Source organism: Catharus ustulatus, chromosome 1 (genome assembly GCF_009819885.2).
Source record: "Catharus ustulatus isolate bCatUst1 chromosome 1, bCatUst1.pri.v2, whole genome shotgun sequence".
Taxonomy (NCBI): Eukaryota; Metazoa; Chordata; class Aves; order Passeriformes; family Turdidae; genus Catharus; species Catharus ustulatus.
In genome coordinates, this window is record NC_046221.1 from 156,308,778 (window position 1) to 156,328,313 (window position 19,536).

At 43.7% G+C, this 19,536-nt stretch overlaps 1 long non-coding RNA gene across 3 annotated transcripts in view; it reads right to left on the minus strand.

Moving 5' to 3' along the window:
• Positions 1-19,536, minus strand: part of LOC116997596 — a 69,528-nt gene that overhangs the window by 1,278 nt on the left and 48,714 nt on the right. For all 3 annotated transcript variants that reach the window (XR_004418205.1, XR_004418206.1, XR_004418207.1), the window contains 5 exons: positions 16,257-18,236; positions 12,000-12,124; positions 3,339-3,434; positions 1,317-1,625; positions 107-232 (listed from right to left, as the gene is read on the minus strand). This is a non-coding gene — a long non-coding RNA (uncharacterized LOC116997596). The remainder of the gene's footprint in view (positions 1-106; positions 233-1,316; positions 1,626-3,338; positions 3,435-11,999; positions 12,125-16,256; positions 18,237-19,536) is intronic.

A 19,536-nucleotide genomic window follows, 5' to 3' on the forward strand; every position in this document is an offset into this window, starting at 1 on the left:
AATGTCTGGCAGGGAGGAATATCCTTCACCAGGGGAAATCACTGTAAGGTGGAGAGTGCAACTGCCTGAAAAAGTCATGCTTAAAGAGAAATTATAAATTACTCACTTTACACCAGCAAGGTCATTTGGGGCTGACAGGTCTGCCCCAGCACCAGAATGGTTGGACATCATTGTTGCCAAGTTTCCTGGTAATACAGAGCTTACTCAGATACAATTTCCGTAAGATAATGTTCTGGGAAAAGAGGCAAGTGTTTGGAAGAGTGTTAGAATTCAAGTAATCATGATAACTTTGAGAAATGGCCTAGAACCGATAAAGCAAAATTCAATAAAAGCAAGTGCAAAATGTTTTGCCTTTGAAAGAAAAATAAAATCAATAAAAATGCAAACCAGTCAATATTAGTCTATGCCCCAGTATATTAAAAGAAAGGCTACGGGGCTGTATTAGTCCAGGGGCTGAATATAAGCCAGCAGATAAGATGCTGTTGAGCCATTTTCGTGTATGTCACATGTAAGAGACAAAGGCCACTATTCCACTCTCTTTAGCAGGGGCAAGACCTTTCCTGGAGTGTGTGTCCCACTTTGGGCACACATACTTTAGGAAGCAAGGGTTGTATATGTGCACACAGACATCTGTGTGCACAGGGCAGAGTTCAGCAGAGCCGCAGCAGAGCTCAGAGATTTCTAGTGTTACCCTGTGGAGAAAAGGGCCTGTTGGTTTAATAAAAACAGCATAAAAATGTGAATGTGGAAACAGGCTTCCAACAGGGAGCAGTGCTGCAAAGGGGTAATCACTGTTTGCTCCCAAGACCAGTACGAAAGAGGCATTTGCTGTGCACTAAGATCAACTTTGCTTGGACATTAGGGAACAATTAGCAATGAGGGAAGGCTGTGAAAGCCCAGGATGGGGTCAGCAGGCACCTTTGAGGGGCATCAGCATCTTTCTATCGCCTGCGAGTGAGGAGATGGTGTGATTTGAGTTCCCCTCCTGCACTGTGATTCCTGAGGAAGGAGCCTCCCCATTCCTCTGCTTTCTTTCAGAGCAGGGCAGGAGACATTTCCAGTGGCAACAAACAGGAGGTGGCTCTGTTTTTTCTGTTCTCAGTTCTCTATTTCTATCCCTTAGGATATTCTTAAACTTTACATTGAATTCACATTGATAATGTTTTTGAAGTAAGAATTGCTTCATTTTTTTCCACTTGGTACGATTACAAATGACTTTTTTTTTTTCTTTTTCTTTTTCTGAGTGAGTGGTCTGTCATTTCCAAGAGTTGGGATAAATTGAGTATTCCACACCGGCATCACAGTAATGACATTACCTTCCTTGCTGGTGCCCAGTGTAACAGTATATCTTTGTCTTCCAAAGTCTCTCTGCTTTTCCTTATCACCACATTCACTCTCTGGAAGCTGGCCAGATCCACGTCCTCTGGCCAAGGGGATCTGACAGGGTGAGAGAACAGAAAAGCAGTGTTCTCTCTGTAGTCCTGTGCTCTCAGGCAGCAGCAGCCAGGTCAGTGGCAGCTTCTCTGAGGAAGGCTCACAGTCACAAAGCAACTTGTCGAGGCAGAGACAGTGCTGGAGAAGCAGAAGGGCTGGAGGACGGACACAGCTCACAACATTTCCCCATCCTGAAGAAAAGCCAGCAAGAAGTAAATGCACAGCCTCTGTCTCATTAATTCTAGACCTCCTCTGGTAGATACATTATATTTTCAGGGTTTGCCTATTTCTGTGTTACATTTTTTAACATCTTTTGTCAATGAGTGCGAAGAGCATATGAGAATTGTAGAAGCACAGAAAAGTTTGGGTTGGGACCTTAAAATCACCTAGTTCCAAGCCCCCCACCATGGTCAGGGACACCTTCCACTCCATCAGATTGCCAAAAGCCTCACCCAGCCTGGCCTGGAACTCTTCCAGGCATGGGGCATCCAAAGTTTCTCAGAGCAACCTGTTCCAGTGCCTCACCATCCTCACAGGAAACATTTTCTTTCTGACATCTAATCTAAATCTCTCCTCTTTTAGTTTAAAACCATCCCCCAACTCGTCCTATCACTATCTGCCCATGTAAAATATCTCATGAGAACAACAAGAGAGCAATCACAACAATATACAAAAGCAAGGACAGCAATTTCTTCCTTCACAACATTCTTTCTTAAGATCTCTCAGCTCCTCCACCCTCTCACTTTGATTAGCTGTTCTCTCCCACCCCTGAAACTGCATTAATTTGCTGGCACGGTGTGGGGACAGTAAGTGTTGAAATTATAGTTTTAAAGCCAAGGAAAATTCTACCAACTCATGCCCAGGAACTCAGGTGTTGTCAAAACAAACACTGCTGTTTTTTGATTCGCCTCAATTTGCACCTTCCTATGTTTGTTTCCTCCTTGCCCCGCAGGAGAGTAAAACTGAGGCTGTGTTCAGCAGGCACACCACCTTCCCAATATGAGCCTGAAGAGAAGGGAATGCGACCTTTCCTTGTCATCTGTGGCATCCTGCAGTTGGCTTTAAGCTGTGCATGGGCTGTCCCAGTCCCAGTTGGTTCTGTCACAGCATGCTGTGCACTCTGGGCGTGTGTGCCAGTGCTGCTCCAGGAGTGCTGAGGCAGACACAGGCAGGCACAGATGCACCACACTGGCAGATTTCAGAGATGTATTTTCGCTGTGCCAGGGACTGAAAAGCAAGTCAACGTCAGCTCAGCCAGTACAAAACTCTTACCCATGGCAGTGCACCCAAGGTTTGTCTCATCTGAAAACATAAAGACAATTATTTCACCTGTGTTTTCCTTCCCATATGGATGTGGACGAGCTGTACTGTTTTGCATCGTGCTCGCCTCTTGCAGCCAAGCTGCTTTGTACACTTTATCTTACTAATGACTGGAGCTCATCAGGAGCAGAGAGGGAGGAATTTGTACTCCTTGAGGCAATTATCCAAAACCTCTATGAGATATCTTAAGCTTTGTGCAATTCAGAAACTAAGGAGAGCCCCTGTGTAAATTCCAAACCCGGGAAATTTTCAACTCTAATGATTTTTTAAAATTATTTTTAAAATCAACATATCTGTATCTTAGCCAAAAAGCTCATAAACTTTCTGGGAATGCCTGCAAAGGATCAGGCAGTACAGAAAGGGGTGCTGGAGCTTGGAGGGGCCAGGGATGCACATGCCAGGAATGCTCATAGAAGCAAAGTCCTGGAGGATTCAGAAGCTGGTGCCAATGAGTTTGGCCACCTGGCACGCAGGTTTGGATGAGATGCCCAGCTTGCTGACAGGTGGTTTTCTTCCTGAGCATTACCCCTGTCAGCACAAACCCATTAATCTGTTTTAAATAAATGCCACTGTAAGCACAGAACCTGGCTTGACTCCGATGAAATGCTGAGAACCTCCATCCCTTTTTCCATGAAGCCGGAGTTGCAGGTGGTCTGTCCTTTCAAGAATTTGCTGCTGTTCTGTGAAGAAGTAAAAAGAAACTCTAAAAGGCTGTAAAAAGCCCATGTATTCCCTAAAGATTATCTGACCTCATGAAAGAAAAGGTATAGTTTCTCTTCTCTTTTTTATCAGTATTTTAAAAGTGGTATTTAAATAGTATTTTCTCTCTCACAATTCAGGGGAAATATCAGAGCTAAAATGGTGTATATAAAAGAATCCCCATTTTCTCATAACCTCTGCATCTCTGACAAATACCCAAACAATCTGACCAGATGAAAAACACAAACTAAGAAAACCAGGGCTGGTGGCTCATTGAATTAACAGTAAAAAAAAATCAGACATACCAAGAAATTTTCAGTGCTGCTCCATATGTCATTTTTGTGGAGCACTATGTTGTAGTGATGCCCTGCTGATGTGGTAACAGGAATGATCTATAAGTATTGCCATTATAAACCTCATTTTTATAACCTGGACGTGAACATTTGCTGTTACTTGGAAACTGTTATAAAAAAATTCAATTTTCTTTTTAATGACTTGATAATTTTTCAAGTAGAAAAATATGAAAGGTTCCAAAAAGCAAAAGAGAGGCAGTTTTAAAAAAAGAGAGAAGAATCAACAAATGATAGGTTTATTAATTATTTTTAGTAGTAATAACTTTAAGTAGTATTTTATTGCAGTGGTGCCTGTATACTCTGTAGAATTAGGTGCTGTACAAACACTTGATTTTTTTTTAATGGATTGAGTGGTGGCAGAAAGTATTGCACTGAAAGCTTTATGAATTCTTATTTACTGTTTTTTTGTCTTTGATAGTGCCCTAGTATCTGTCTGAGATTTGGCTTTTATTGTGATAGATGCTGTACATGTACTCAATTATCTCTGTGGTGAGAAGCACTTTAATGCACGCTCACTTTTAAGAGGGAGCTGAAACACTCTCCACGGAAAAGAGCAAATCTGCAGAGCAGGGAGCAAGCCTCACCACATAAAGCACATAAAGCACATATTTCTTGCAAAGCCACATTGTAAAGGTGCAGAGTTGTCTCAGCAGCCTCTGAACGTGCTGCTCTGCTAACGTGGCACTGAAGACCACGGCTGCTGGCTTGGAGCTGGAATTAGCGAGGCCATGTTGGGGTAAAGCTCTTTCCACACTAATCCATAGGTATTCCATGGAACCACCTTGTTTAGTTTAATTGTTTAATTAGTGAGACCAAGGAGCTGCCAAACCCCAACTCAGTGAGGCCCTAAATGTGTTTTTTCTTCGTTTCTGTCTCGTACAGGGAGGATGGGCTACTCTTTCTACAACTACCTGAGAGGAGGATGTGGAGATGTGGAGGTCTCTTCTCCCAGGTGACAAGTGACAGGACTAGAGGAAGTGGCCAGGGTGGTGTGAGGACTTAAAGAATACAGTTACATGTCTCAAAATACTGTCTCCATAAGATAATCCATCACAATGGAACCTGAGATGAGCACAGGTGGCACAGAAGGAAGGAACTGATTCTAAGCCTAATGGAGGCAGAGGTTTGGTTTAGCATCCAGACAAGAGTTCCCACCATGGCAAACTGTGGGAAAGGAAGCAAGTGCTTGTGCACATGCCATCTCAAATTATGGGAAAGGTATCTACACTCCATGAATATCCAGGACTTGGACTGTATAAAAGTGGGACCTGCAGAAGAAGGATTCTGGGACTTCCACCAGCAAGGACCTGGTGAAGAAGGACCAGTGGGACAATGCAGGAATCCACATGGTGGTGATATCTTTTGCTTATCCTCTCTGTCTCTAGCTCTCTTTTGTCCTCCCCTTCCTATTATTTCTATCTCTCTACCTTAAATTTACTGTTAAATAAAATCCATACTATTGACTCATCATGTGGTCTCATTTGCACCTTAACCCAGGCAGAAGCATCTCTCGTAATCAAATCGTAACAGGTGGTTTTGGTTAGATATTAGGAAAAATTTCTTCACTGAAAGGGTGGTTCAGGCACTAATGCAGACTACAGAGGGAAGTGATGGAATTACCATCCCTGGAAGTGTTGGAAAGCCATGTGGATGTGGCACTTTGGGGTTTAGGGGTGAGCACAGCGGTGCTGTGTTGAGGGATGGACTCGATTATCTTAGAGGTCTCTTCCAACCTTAATGATCCTATGAATTCCTACATGTTGTGGCTGGGTTGGGCTGCTAGACCTGTGCAAAGCCCTCATGGACTTTACCATCTCTGTGCTGCCTGATGAAGGAGCAGGTGCCCTACTATCACCCAAAAACAGACGGAAGGAAAATGGTAAAGAGCACTTTGCTGTACATTTAGTTGGAGTATGTCACTGAGTGGCATGCCCAGGATCACAGAGGGTTACAAGGCACAGACACAGCTGGATCCCAGCACCATACACACTACCATCTTTCTGACACAGTTAGTGGCTGATCCCAGACTCCTTCATCTATAATCCAGTCTTTTGCACAGGATTTGGTTTGCTCAGAATCCCCCTTGGACGGGTGGCTTAGTGCAGTGTAATTGCTTTTTCCTGACCTCAACCAGGCTTGTCAGTAGAGTCAGCCTAGGTTGTGGTTGAAGATAAAAGCAAACAAAGGAATTGAGGCACTTCTAATTTTAGTAATGTACAGTTTATCCCCTTCTCACTATCAAGTCCTGAGCATGATGCTCTCAAATTTGCTTTGGTTTTTACTTCACTTTTCTCAGATTAACCATTATGTTTCAGACCACATTTAATCAGACACATACTAATTCTTTGGTTGGGTGCAGCATGCCCAGACAAAGCATACTGCACTCCTTTTTCATGGCAAGTCATGCACACTGCTCATGAAGATTCACATTTAAGCCTCCCTGTCTCATGATGCATTGTGCTGCCTCCAAAGACTAAGTGAGCAGTAACTTTCATTAAAAAAAAAAAAAATCATAAATATATTTTACTGCTTGGACTTAGTGCAAATGCACAACTGACTCATTGGCTCGATAGATGTAATTGCTCTCAAGGAGCCTTTATGGTCTATTGTTTCAATTATAAGTGAATTACATAGTCCCTGAGTACTTACTCACTCTGCTTTCAAGGAGAGTGAAAAGACCAAGTCAAAGCAGGAAATTAGACAAAAAGGACATCATTTTATTGAAACTTTTCACCTTCTGAGTGAGGAAGGCAAACACATCAAGCACAGTCCAAGCCATTCCTGAATGATATATTTTATCTGCCTGAAACCATTACAAGCCCTAAATTGTATAAATTCAGATATTGAGAGAGAAAGGTAAAAATCGAAGGTAATGTACACGTGGAAAAGACAAAGTTCATGAGGAATGAGACAAGGAGTAGAATGAAATAGTCTTCCTTCCAGTAATAAGTGACTGAGTAAAGAGAAAAGGAACAAAAAAAGAAGGATTGGAATTAGGTCTTTGAAAAGCTGAACTGTTCTTTGAAGGACATCCTGCCCTTTTCCTGAGTAGAAAACACTTCTGGGTTCTGCAATGTCCAGTATCACATGCTCACCATTGGAAATCACACCATTCTTCATGAAACTATTGAAAATGCTAATATCAGGCAGGAGAAGCACAGAACTGATAACACTTTGTAAAATAAAACCTTCAGGTAACAGTCCTCACAAAACAAAAGGTAACGTGGCAAGGCTTTAGTGACAACTTGGAATGAATTTGTCATAAATAAGGGAATGGCAATAGCCTACAGTAGCAAAAAAAATGCATAAGCAAAAAGAAAATATATTCTGCATATTTTCTCTATGAAGACTCTAACAAAGGATTGTGTTGTAGTAGTTCCATAGTATTTCTACACCAAAAAAAAAAAAGGTGTTTTATCTTATATTTTATCAAGAATAGCTATGAGCCGTAATGTGAATGCTTAGGTGAATCCCTTGGGATTTTGGATGAAAAGATCTTCACACGTCTCATTTTCTAGGAGATTGTCATGTACAAGACCCTCTGAGAAACATTAGATTCAACAGGGATTGGGAGGATAATGCCAGAGGAACCAGTGTTTAAATATGGCAGAGCTGTGTGCCAATATCCCACAGTCAATAAACAGAAAGAAATATCAGGGTGATTTGGGGTGTTGGTGAAAGAACATCCATAACTCCTGGAAACAGGAAGGAAATGTTTGTTTTCCTGTCATTTGGTTGTGATCTGTGTCTGGTGCTTGAGATGTAGACATGGTTTTTGAGGGAGTTCCTGGTGGAGGTTTTCTTTGCCAAGAAGAAGGATTGAGAATACTCATGGAAAATGTGACAGAGAAGCAAGTGGAGAAAACACTGGGTCCAGAGATGGATTCAGGATTCCACAGACAACTCAGAGTTTGCAGACTCCTGCTGAACAGAAGAGTCAGGAGTGCAGAGCTGCTCTGGAGGACCAACCACACAAGCCTGACCTTCAGTCAGATACACCTAAGCAGGAAAACAGGGATAGACAAACAGGCTTTGGTGCCTGGTATGTTGGAAAGAGGGAAAATTGAACAGCAGGGAAGCACACTGTGCCCTGCAGAAAAAGAGAGAATATAATCTTTAGTCAGACTCTGAGATTGAGAAGGAGGGAGGGAGGGAGGGAGGGAGGGAGGAAGGAAGGAAGGAAGGAAGGAAGGAAGGAAGGAAGGAAGGAAGGAAGGAAGGAAGGAAGGAAGGAAGGAAGGAAGGAAGGAAGGAAGGAAGGAAGGAAGGAAGGAAGGAAGGAAGGAAGGAAGGAAGGAAGGAAGGAAGGAAGGAAGGAAGGAAGGAAGGAAGGAAGGAAGGAAGGAAGGAAGGAAGGAAGTCAACAGGAAAGTGCTTAGGACAGGACAAGGCTTGCAGAAAGCCTCTCTTTGGGGCTTGGTGTCACAGGCAGGGGCTTCCTCCTGTTTTTGAGGTCCCTGCTCTGTCTCCCAGAGAATATTCAGGCAAGAGATTGGCTGGCAACATGTACTGGATTTGGTCTGAGAGAAAAATAGGTGAAAGAGGAATGCATCCTTTCAGCTCTGCCAGGCTATATTGGTTCTGGGGGAGTTTTTGGCAGCATGGTGGTGTCACTGCAGCCTCCTGAAGTTTGGTAAATTCAAACAACAATGCCTACCCACCAGATTTAGTCGTGCTTGGCACCTGGTTGTGACTGAGCAGGGCTACTGGGAACCATACTGTTAATTTTCCAGGTTCTGGGTCACTCCATGCATAATGGCCAGCTGAGACTCTGCTGGCACCATAGTGCAACCTAGAGGTGACACTTCCAGAGTTACATGTGGTGCTCAGGCTACATCTTGTGAAACCAGCACTGCTAGCAATCTTCAGCACCGAGAGCCCAGAGTGATGCTGAGCTTTGCCTTTGCCTGTGTCTCCAGGAATCCTTAAATCCACAGGGATTTTGTTAGTGAGGTGCACCTTTGGTTTATTTTTTGCTGGTCAAAATGCCAACATATTACATTTATTTATCTCTGGGATGGTACAGAAATTTAAAAACACTAAATACAGCTCAGAGATTGAGTCTTCTTTTTTTCTTTATAGCTGTATTAGTAATTTTATTTAATTCCATTCGTTGCTACCCATGGGACTAGAAATGATGGAAACATGATTTTATATATTTCAATCACACACAGCGCTAAAATTCAGATTCAGAGACTTGTGGTGTGCAGGACTTGCCCTGTCAGCTAGACCTTGTTTAACAAACTGACTCAGTGTGCAAGGTCATCTCTTATCTGTAGCATCTTCTGGTAGAAATAATGTAGGGAATTATCTAGGACGAGTGGATTCCTCCAGTCAATAGAGAGAAATCTGTGTGTCTGTGTAGCCTTGCTACATGACCAACACGGCTCTTTGACCTGGCTGCTTCAAGTGCATCCCTCAAAGCCTTTGTTCTTTGTTTTTCATTTGTCACTTCTGTGTCGTTTAAAAAAAAAATCTTCTTTGAACACTACATAATCCTTATTCCTTTCAAAAGTTTTCCCTGACCATAGGGGCTCCCATCCCCTCCCTCCCTCCTGCTGTATCCATAGTCCAGATCTGGACTCTGTGCAGGTTTTGTGACAAGCTGTGTTGCCTGTGCAGGGATGGGATCATTATTTATCCCAGGACAAAGAGCAGTGCTTCCTAAATTAAGGTATTTCTGTTTATTTAGAAGAGGCATACCAAGGCACAGCACTTTCCCTTTTATTTTCTGATGACTTGGACAGATATTTGCCTTATCCATGTATTAACATGCATGAGCTCCGTTCTCAGGTGTCCAACAGCCCTGTTTGAACCCTTCCCTCAGCCCAGACAGGCAAGGATTATGAGGAACTAGAGAGCCCTTCCATGGCCTGCATCCCAGGGCATCCTAAAGCACATCCCCTCTTCCTAATGGGATGGGAACCAGGCACACAGCATCCTCCAACCCACCACCCCTTCTGCCACAGGGTCCCTCCCCAGCCCTGACCCCTGCTACTGGCCATGCAGCCACCACATCCCACCCTTTCCTCTAGTCCAAGAATAATTCAGGGGTGGTGGAGATGTATTTTTTGTCAGAAGGACAAAAAAAATTCCACTATTTTCTAGAATAAATGGGTCCACATAAGCCAGTGTCAATAGATTTCAGATGACTCCTTGGATATATGCAAATTGTACATGAAAATAAAAGCAGATCAAAGCAGGTGTATAAGGGAATAATGAGGCAAAGAATAATTCTTTGCAACAATAGAATTACAACAGTAAAATAATTTAGAGCATGAATTGTTCTATGAAATTATTATTCCAAATATAGTTTTGAATAAGTCCAATAGAATTCTACATAAAATGACATGAGTGTGACAATGTGCTTTGTAGCCAGCAAAGCTGAAAGCAGTTTTTTTCAGAATGATTTTGGATAAAGAAAATGGTTTAGAAGAAAGAATTCACTTCTATCTGACCCTAGAATAATTTCCCATTTTCACTTTTCCCAGACTTTTTGATAAAATACATTCAATTGCCCAGATCAGTAGATCCCTGAGCGGTGGTTTATTCTTTGACAAGCCACTGGGCTGTGCTGTTACTCTACTGTTTAAGGTTTCATCTCTCAGAGACCAGCTCCCAACACATTGCTCAGAAGAATGACTACTGCTCATGGCAGATTTAAATTGTTCACTAACTGAAGAATCTGGTTAATAATTAATGCCACAATAGCAAACAATGAGCTGAATTTTAGTTTAGTCACAATTTTTGTTTTTTTTTCTACCTGTAAATGTGTACAATGAACCAATTAGCCTTGCATCAAAATAGTTTCCAGGCATATTAGAAGTATCTAGTGACAAAAATTAGTTGTAATTGAATGCTGCAGCCCAGTTACTATCTTCTTTGCAACCAGATGCTCTGTTCTATATTGGCAAATGAAAAATTTAATCCAAATTAAGGGAAAAAAAAAAAAGGGAGTCTTAGCTTCAATCCAGATTTTTGTCTTTTTTTTACAATGCTGTCTCCTGCAGTTGATCTCAATGAGCCGTCATCCAGGTTCATCTCTGCATTGCACAGCTTGGTTTTAAAGGTGTTGCTCCAGAAAAGTAAGCAGCAGTCAATATACTAAAATATTAATAATATTTTAGTCAGAGCAAAGACATCAAGCAGGTGGATGTATCCCACTCCTCTCTGCCAACCTGCTTGGTCCTTTTGATGTTCAAGGTTGCACTGTGTATTGCATTTTTCTTCTTTTTTTTCCCTGTTTTTCATTTTTATTTTTGGTGATCAATCTGCAGCTCAAGGTGATAAAGATTCCCTGTGTGCACTCACACCAATCAGCCCTCAGATTCTGTCCCAGCATAAATTCCTGGAAATTCTATCTGTGATTTACAAGAAAGTATGCTTTATTTGCCAATATACTTACTTCTCTTTCTCAGGTTACCCACAATTTAAAAATACAAATGAAGTCTTATTAGGCCAATGCAATGCACCAAATCTGCTTGACAGATTTGGCAGCATTAAAACAAACTTCACGTTTCTGAAATACAGCTGTGAGGACCAGAATGCCCATGCTATTATTCTGTGTGTTTTATATTAGCAAGGCTGCTAATCATGGACTGAGATCCCATCATGGGCTCACTGTAAAACACAGACCCAGACAGCAATGCCCAAAACCTGCTGGTATCTAGGCAGCCTACCCAGGCAGTTTGTGCTGTTGTCAGTACATCTTCTATAGGGCCTTCAGGTCAAGGAATTCAAGGAATGACCCATCCCAGGTAGCATTTCTATCTAATCCCTCCATGGCATTCAAATAATATTTGAAAACTTGTTTTTTGCACTCGTTTTTTGCACTGATCAAGCTGCAGAGGTTATGCAGCCACTTGAAGTTCTGAGACTACTCAATCTAACATCTCTTGGGAACATTACATTTACTGTAATATCTTGCAAATGGCTTTAATTTTAATGCACAGCTTGATCTATAATTAGTTGACAAGTCTCTCTTGAGCCAGCTATGACAACGGTTACTCATTTTTAGCAGCTTATTTATAGACCTGGTCACTAAGATCTATGTACTCCCTCATCCTTTTACTCCTGTCCTGGAGCATGTAATTATTTCATTGGATCTAGGGACATAGCTGAAAATAACTATTTAAATACATTATTAATAACACAGTCACTATTAAAATAAATTTTTAAAAATAACTAATTTACCTTTTTTCCATTAGGAACTTTTATTCAGTTTACATCACACAAGGCCTGAAGAGAGGAGTGTTATATTTTGAGCTTTCTTTATAATTGTTTCCTTATTTGGGTTCTCCAGGAATATTGCATTCAGGCTGCAAATGAAATGCAAACAAATGACTGCTCTCACCATGCTTTTGACTTTTCCCTTATATTGCTAAACATTTTTGCATAGGCCTGATTTTGATCCTTGGTGCCAAACGTGGCTCAATAAAGTTATGATTTGATGTTTTCTAGACGCACAAGTTCTGACACATCTTTGGGGTTCTGGAAGAGAACAGCAGGGGAGGTGGACACAGCAGAGCTTCTACCCCTGAGGGTGGAAGGATCCTGGTGCAGGCAGCTTGTGAAACATCCCTCCCTGCAGGGCCAGCTCCTGCCTCTGAAGGAGGCTGCAGCATCATTCACTCACAATTTGCTTTCACACTCTTAACAGGATTTTTAGAGGGGGTGTTGTCCTGAGGGACCTGGCTCTTGGAACGACATCACCCTGAGCTGCTGAGGGGAAAGCAGCTTGTTATCAAACTGCCCCTCTCTCCCAGAAAAGTAAAAAGCCTGATTTCTTGCTTTTAATCCTTTTTTCACCCTTTCCTGGAAATAAATTAGGTATTTCACTTGCCACAGGGTCTTCCATCAAGAACCAGAAGGACACTGTCTACTTCTGGTCTTTGTTCCCCTTCCTTTCTGTACCAGGACACACACCCAGATGTGGCTTTGCCCTCCAGAAGGCATCTGTTCCCTCTATGATATCATGTGGTGACATCCCAGATATCCCAGGCAGTTGAGATTCCAGGTGATGCACTAATTTCCTAGGAATAAATATCCTGGTCAATGGTGTTGCAGACAGTGATGAAATAAACTCCTTTTGGATGTTGATTTCATGCATGGCCTAAAAGGTATTGCAGTGGGAGGCAAGAAGAGAGTTTCCAGGCACTTTTTTTAGGCAGCACAGCAGAGATGTGCTACTTAGCCTGCAACTTTTATCCCCAGTGAGTGCTTCCCAGTGCCCTTGCCCAAGTGGAAACTTTTCCCCTCCTCACCTATCCACCTCCTCATAAAACATGAAATCTGATTTGGAAACAAGCTTGAGTAACTCTCATAAACAGAGCCTGTGACAGTGTGTTTTGTGAAGAATACACAGTGAGTCAGACAAAGCAGGGAAAAGAGGGGGTTTGCAGGAGGACCAAGTACGGGCATGGATGTTGGATGCTTGAAAGAGGACGTCACTGTCAGAGATTCTCCACTTCAGAGTGAAGTTATCATCTGGAAAGTGTAAAAGTGACATCCTGGTATGCCACATTTATTCCTCCTCCGCAATTTCTATTCCAAATTCACTCAGTCTTCAAGTCAATACCATGTTTTTTGCTCTGACTGCCAGCACAGCTAGCTCAGCCTGTTACCTGAGAATCAAGCTGTGCTCTTTCTGCTTATTAAAACATTGCCAACTGCAAAGCTTCTGGAATCAGACATTAGCTGGCACTGCAGTGGGAGAGGCAGGACATCTGAGCACAACATGGTTAGCACATCCCAGCCACAGGAATGAGAGAGGGAGAAAAAACCCCATCGATCCTTAAACTCGGCACAGAAAACACCCACTTCCAGCACCTAGGTGCCATTTTTATGCAATTACTCGTCTGACTATCACTATATTTCACGATGGACCAGCTAAACGGGGAGCCAAATAGTCCCTTACTCAAGTGCCAGCTGTGCTGGATTTCCAAAGGATTCTTTATAGAGAAAAAAAGGTGAGAAAATGGTGCAGCCAGGATTTATTCAGTGCTGACTTGTCATCTCTGAGCTGCCACACCTCCTGCAGCATGTAAACCTGGCCAAGGTGTGCTCATTCATTTTCATTCATGGTTTAGTCACTGAGACATTTAAACAGCATCTTAACAAAGGAGTGAAGACTTCTTTAAAAGGAGAAATGAGAAATGATGAGTGAACAAAAACCTTAAATGACGAGTGAATAAAAACCTTAAATAGTTCAGACCTTGTGCTGGGTTCAGAAGAGCATCACAAAGTCCACATGCTCATCTGGAGCTCAGCTGACATCCATGAAGTTCCAGCACCTTCAAAGCAGGCAGGAGCTCTCAGGAGGGCTCTCCAGTGCCAGTGCTGCTCTGCCCATCTGGAAACTCTGCAGGCTGGAGCTGTCACTGCTTTGCATCCTGTGTAACCACTTATCTCTGCAAGGACTGGGAGCAGAGAAGGTGCAAAATGCTGGGGGATTACAGCAAGTCAGCACCTTCTTCTGGCACAGAAATGGGTAATGAACTGCTGAGAGCTGCTCAGCCTGGTTCTCATCCCAGAAACTTTATGGATGTCTAAAAAATATTTGCTTTCCTCAGGGGCACCACGGCTACTGATGGCAGTAGATGAGCTGCCTGAGACAACTTCCTTGGGTTAGCTTCAAAATATGTTGGGCCAGTGAATCATTTGGGATCTTAATTTCTCCCAGATGAAGACTGCCCAGCTAACAGATCCACTACCTGGAAAACTGTAATCTGATGATCTGACAGTTGTAAATTACCTGCTCTTCTGGTGGTTTCTGAAGGAAGGTCAGAGTTTGCACACAGAGGGTGTCATCCCTGACTGCTCATTGTGAGCCCAGGAGCTGTGGCATCACACAAACTGGATCAGTCAATTACTGGGGTGGCTGGTGCTGAATCACAGCCTCACAGAAGGGCTGAGCCTGGACAGGACCTCTGGAGATTATTTGGTCCAACTCTTGAGCTAAACCAGAGCCACTTGCCCAGGACCATGTCCAGGTGGCTTTTCAATACCTCCAAGGTTAGATACTCCACAACCTCCCCGTGTAAACTGCCAGTTCTGTCTCAGTAAAAACTATTTCCTGATGCTTAGGGGGAATATGATGCATTTTAGTTTGTGCCCAGTGCCTCTGGTCCTGTCAATTAAAGAGACTCTATGCAGCATCCTGCAGTGAACCAAGCAGAAGAGAAAAAAAATCCTGAATTTTATTCTGGTGTCCAGCTGAAGTGTGTAGCACAGAACCGTCTCTGGCAAAATACTTCAGTTTGTTTCAGGGAAAGAAAGATGTGAGTCTTGCAGTTCATTCTGGTCTGTGCTCAGCACCCTCAGCCACTTGTGGATGCATCATTTTGCACTGGACACATCTTTAAATCTAAAAGCATCAAATGTTGCCTTCAGTCAACTTGCCAAGCATTTTTCAAGAATTTAGTCTTCAAACCCACAAATCTCAGCAGCAAGTATCACACAATTCTTTACACTTGGGTAGTGAGTAGGACTTGCTGCTTTTGATTGTTTGTTTAACATTTTCTGAAGTGATGTTCTTTAAATAGCTGCTACAGCTGCCTAATTTTCCATCACAATATTGCCAGAGGTTGTTTATCTATTTTAATTAGTTTATTTATATATTTTTATTATTGAATTCTTTCTTCTTGGCTGAATGGTGGTAGGTAATAGCCATGTCACAGCGATACAGTGCTAATTCCAGGCACCAGCCCTGGTGATGTGTCACAGCAGGCAGAACATTGGCAGTGTCAGGGTGTGTTGGTGGTGACCCCAACCTATATCCTGTTTTGGTCTTACAGTTGCCTTCAAACTCACAGGGAGCTGGGAGCCCCCTCCAGCCATGGCGAACACATTTTTTTCTCAGGTAGACAGCCCTGGTGATGTGTCACAGCAGGCAGAGCATTGGCAGTGGCCGTCTCTGGTGGTGCCTTCACTGCAGTGGCTTGGTGATGTGGTTGGGCTTGGACATTCCCTGTCCCTCAGGGAGGTGTGGGTTGGACAGCCTTGACCTGGGGCAGGGAGAGCCTCAGGAGGTTGGAGGTGGGGCTGCCCCATTTTTGATGTTCCTGTCTTTGACAGCTAAATCCCCAGACTGGGACATGACCAGTGCACGGCATGCACCCATCCTCTCCTAGAAACTTTCTACAAGGAACTTTCTACAAGAACCTTGACCTAAAGGTAAACAAACACGCTTATCCCTGCTCTGTACCCCATCATGGTCCTACAGGCTGCTGGAAGCTCTCTGCAGCTGTGAACATAGGGAACCCCACACCACCCACTGCCTTTGCATTCCATCATGGTCCTACAGGCTGCTGGAATCTCTTCACAGCCAAGGGATCTCCACACTGCCCACCATCCTTGTACACCATCAGGATCCTACAGGCAGATGAAAGCTCCCCACAGCCATGGAAAAAGGGAGCTCTGTACCACCCACCCTTTCTGTGTGAGACTTACCTCAAAATAAATGTTGAGATTGATGAATTCACTGGCTGTTTCTGCTGGTTTGTGCTGTCATTTTAGGGAAATATTTTGGGACCCTTCCTTTTGCTGAAGTGAACCTCAATATCTTAGGAAAAGATTGACATGTTACCAGACAGACCATCTGTCTGACAACAAGGACTTGATAGCTCTTGGCACATCTTTCAATTTTTGGAAATTGAAACTCCAATCTTTCACCATTGTTCCAATCTTCCTTTTGGGTAGTAGTTTTTGTTACCTCATAGCAAAACTGCTTTTCATCACATAAGGCCAGCATCCCTGCCTTGCCTTTCCAACTAAACAAAAAACAAGACACGAAAGGGAATGGCAAAAGAGCATCACAGAAGCCACATCACTCCATCTCCTCCAACTCCTTCCCCCTCTGGCTGCAGAAGGAAAGCAGAACATGCTGTTCTGTACTAGAAATGCTGGAAAAAAAGACAGGCTAGATTCCCTGTGAACAGCCACCTTAAAATCCCAAAGAGCCAGTGGGGATAAGATATGCTTCTGAGGACACTGGCAGCTCAGGCTGGAGGCTTTGAGCATGCTGTTTCATCCCAGGCACTCGGGGCATGCAGTGCACTCCTGTTTGCACAAAGCTCTCACTGCTACAGATTTCCCAAAAATTCATAAAAAATGCAGAGACAAAGCAATGAAGCAGCAAAACCCTTAGGGAGAGCAGCCCCTTGGGTTTGCACTGTGGGGTTAGACCCAGGTGTGAGGCAGTTTGGTGCAGGAGGACCATCAGTGAGCAGGTAGGCTGAGGCACTCAGCAATTTTGGGCTGTTTTGGACACTCAGCCACCTGACTGTGCCAGCGTTCTTGTTTGTCCCATGGTCTGTTGCATTCCAGGCCAGAAAGCCCCTAGGCCCATCCTCCTCCTATAATCTTTGGGAAGTCTGCCTGGAGACAGAAAATGAGCTGGCTGTTTTGTTCTTCTTGCAGAAATGCAGGCCAAAAATTACTTTCTTGCATGAGCAAGCTCTGGAGTGGAACTGGAGCAACATATCCAGGGGACAACTGTTCCCAGCTCGCAGGGCTTCCAAAGGCAGCAGATTCCCACTTTCCACCACACTGGGCTAGATGGTGCATCTCAATGCACAAGAGGTCAAGATAAATGAGTCAGGAAAGGAGAAAATGAATGGAAAAATAATTGCAGGGCTCAATAACACATTGAATAGGTCAGGAGCAAAGCATGCAGAAGCAAACACAAGTAAACAGAAGGACAAGGCTTGAGACATAGATGTCCTGCTGAGGATCACAGCAGAATCAGCCTCTAGGGGTGACTGGAAGTGGAGTGTGGAAATTTAAGTACTGCCTGTACTTCCTGGGCTCTTCACAGGGTGGAATGTCACACAAAGAGGACTATGAGCATCCAAGCAGCCCTTTCCAGAGCCCAGCCTTTCTGCTGAAGGCTTAGTAAAAAGGACTCAAAGAAATGAACAGACAGAACAATGCAGCACAAAATGCTGGCAGCATCCTGACTGCTGTTACACCTGTTATATTCTTGCCATGGAGGATGGAGCACGATATTCACACCAAGGACTCACATCAGGGTCCTCTGCCCCCAAAGCCAAGTTCCAGCACCCAATCCAAATCCAAGTGCTGCCCTTGTGAAACAGAGTCACCTTGCTGGGCCTGCTGAGTAGGGAGGGCCTGAAGAGTCTTCACAAATTGATAAATTATGCAAAGTTTGATGATGTGGTCGTGCTGGTCTTGAGAACCTTGGTGGGTCCTTCCCAGCCCTGACACTGTAGGTGTTTGCAAAGGGGGATCAGTGAGACAGAGATGGAGAAATACATTTGCTGATTTAAATGGTGTTGCTCTGCTGCAGTTGAGGGTCTGGTCTAACCCTTGCAATGAACAGAGTTACTTGTAAATCAGATTCTTTCCTTTGTGGTCTTTTTTTTTTTATCTTCTGTTTCAGGCGCTCCATATATAAAGGTATCTGTCCTCCTATGAAAGAAAGTGAAAAGATTAATTTGTTAATTCAAATATTCATGACTCCCAGAGAAGGGAGAGGAAGATCATTCATTATGGGTAAGTAGCTGAGGTTCCTCTGGAGAAAGGTATAACTGCAAATCTGTGACACAGAGGATTTTTGACAAGGGATAAGTCATGTCCTGTCATCCTCGTCAAACACCTGGAATTAAGATCATGGACAGGTGACAGCCCTGTCACACAAAGGCTCATTTTCCATTGATTTCAGGGGCTGCTGTTACAAATCTTGGGGTCAGCTTATGCAGAGAAAATCTCAGAGCGTCCCTGCAAAGGCATTGAGATAAGATAGGTGATTAAACGACCTCACGTCCTTCTGGGGAAGCCCAGGCAACTTTGCAAAGTCAAAAGGACTCTGCTGATCAACACTGGCCCAACAGCCAGCTTAAGAGTGCTGTACAGGGGGATTTTCCATTTGGTTTAAACTGGAAAAGTAAACTAATTATGTGAATGAATGTTTCCGGCTGCGGCGATATCAACCCTGGAGTGCATGTGGCCAGTGAACTATTAAGTACAGTATATCTTTAGCATCCCAGGGGACAATAACTCACCTTTTGTGGCAGCTAATCATTGCTACCTCAGCTCTGCCCGCTCAGTCCCTTTGAGTGGTGATCCACCCACTCATAATCAGGCCATTCATGCTCAGTCATGCATGCAGCCTTCTCCAAACAGACACAGCGCTGCTAATCTCCACCTCTGCTCTCACTTAGGCTGCCATGGGGAGGATGATTCAATACTAAAATGGATCTTGGCAGCACAAGGAGCCTGTCTCCCACTCCCTCTCATTTAACGTGGCAGTGCCCTGCTCTGATCTGGCCTGGGACAGAGTGACCCTGCCACTGCACCTGCTGTGACCTGGGCTGGCTGTGTGCAGCCCAGTAGGGCCAGGCTGAGAGCTGGAGAAATGCAATGCACACAGGGAGAAGAGTTTTGTAGGTATTGAAGTGTCTTGTGAGAGCAGATTGCACATGAACAAATAGTTTTCAAAGATTTGCCTCGAATCCTGATTTTCACAGGTGACACTTTGGGATTGTCAGGCAGATTGGCTCTTGGCTCAGAGCTGGTCCTGCAGAGCCAGGGCTGATGCCATGCAAAATCACCTGTCTGCCTCCTCACCCCAGATCTCAGAGCTTCAGGCTGCTGCATAGTGTTCCCTGTAGCAGTGCCCAAAACAGGCATGATACTTCCAGGGAAAAGGAGACCAGATCTCCTCCAACAGCACTTTACCAATACTGTTTGTGCCTTCTGGCTCAGGAGG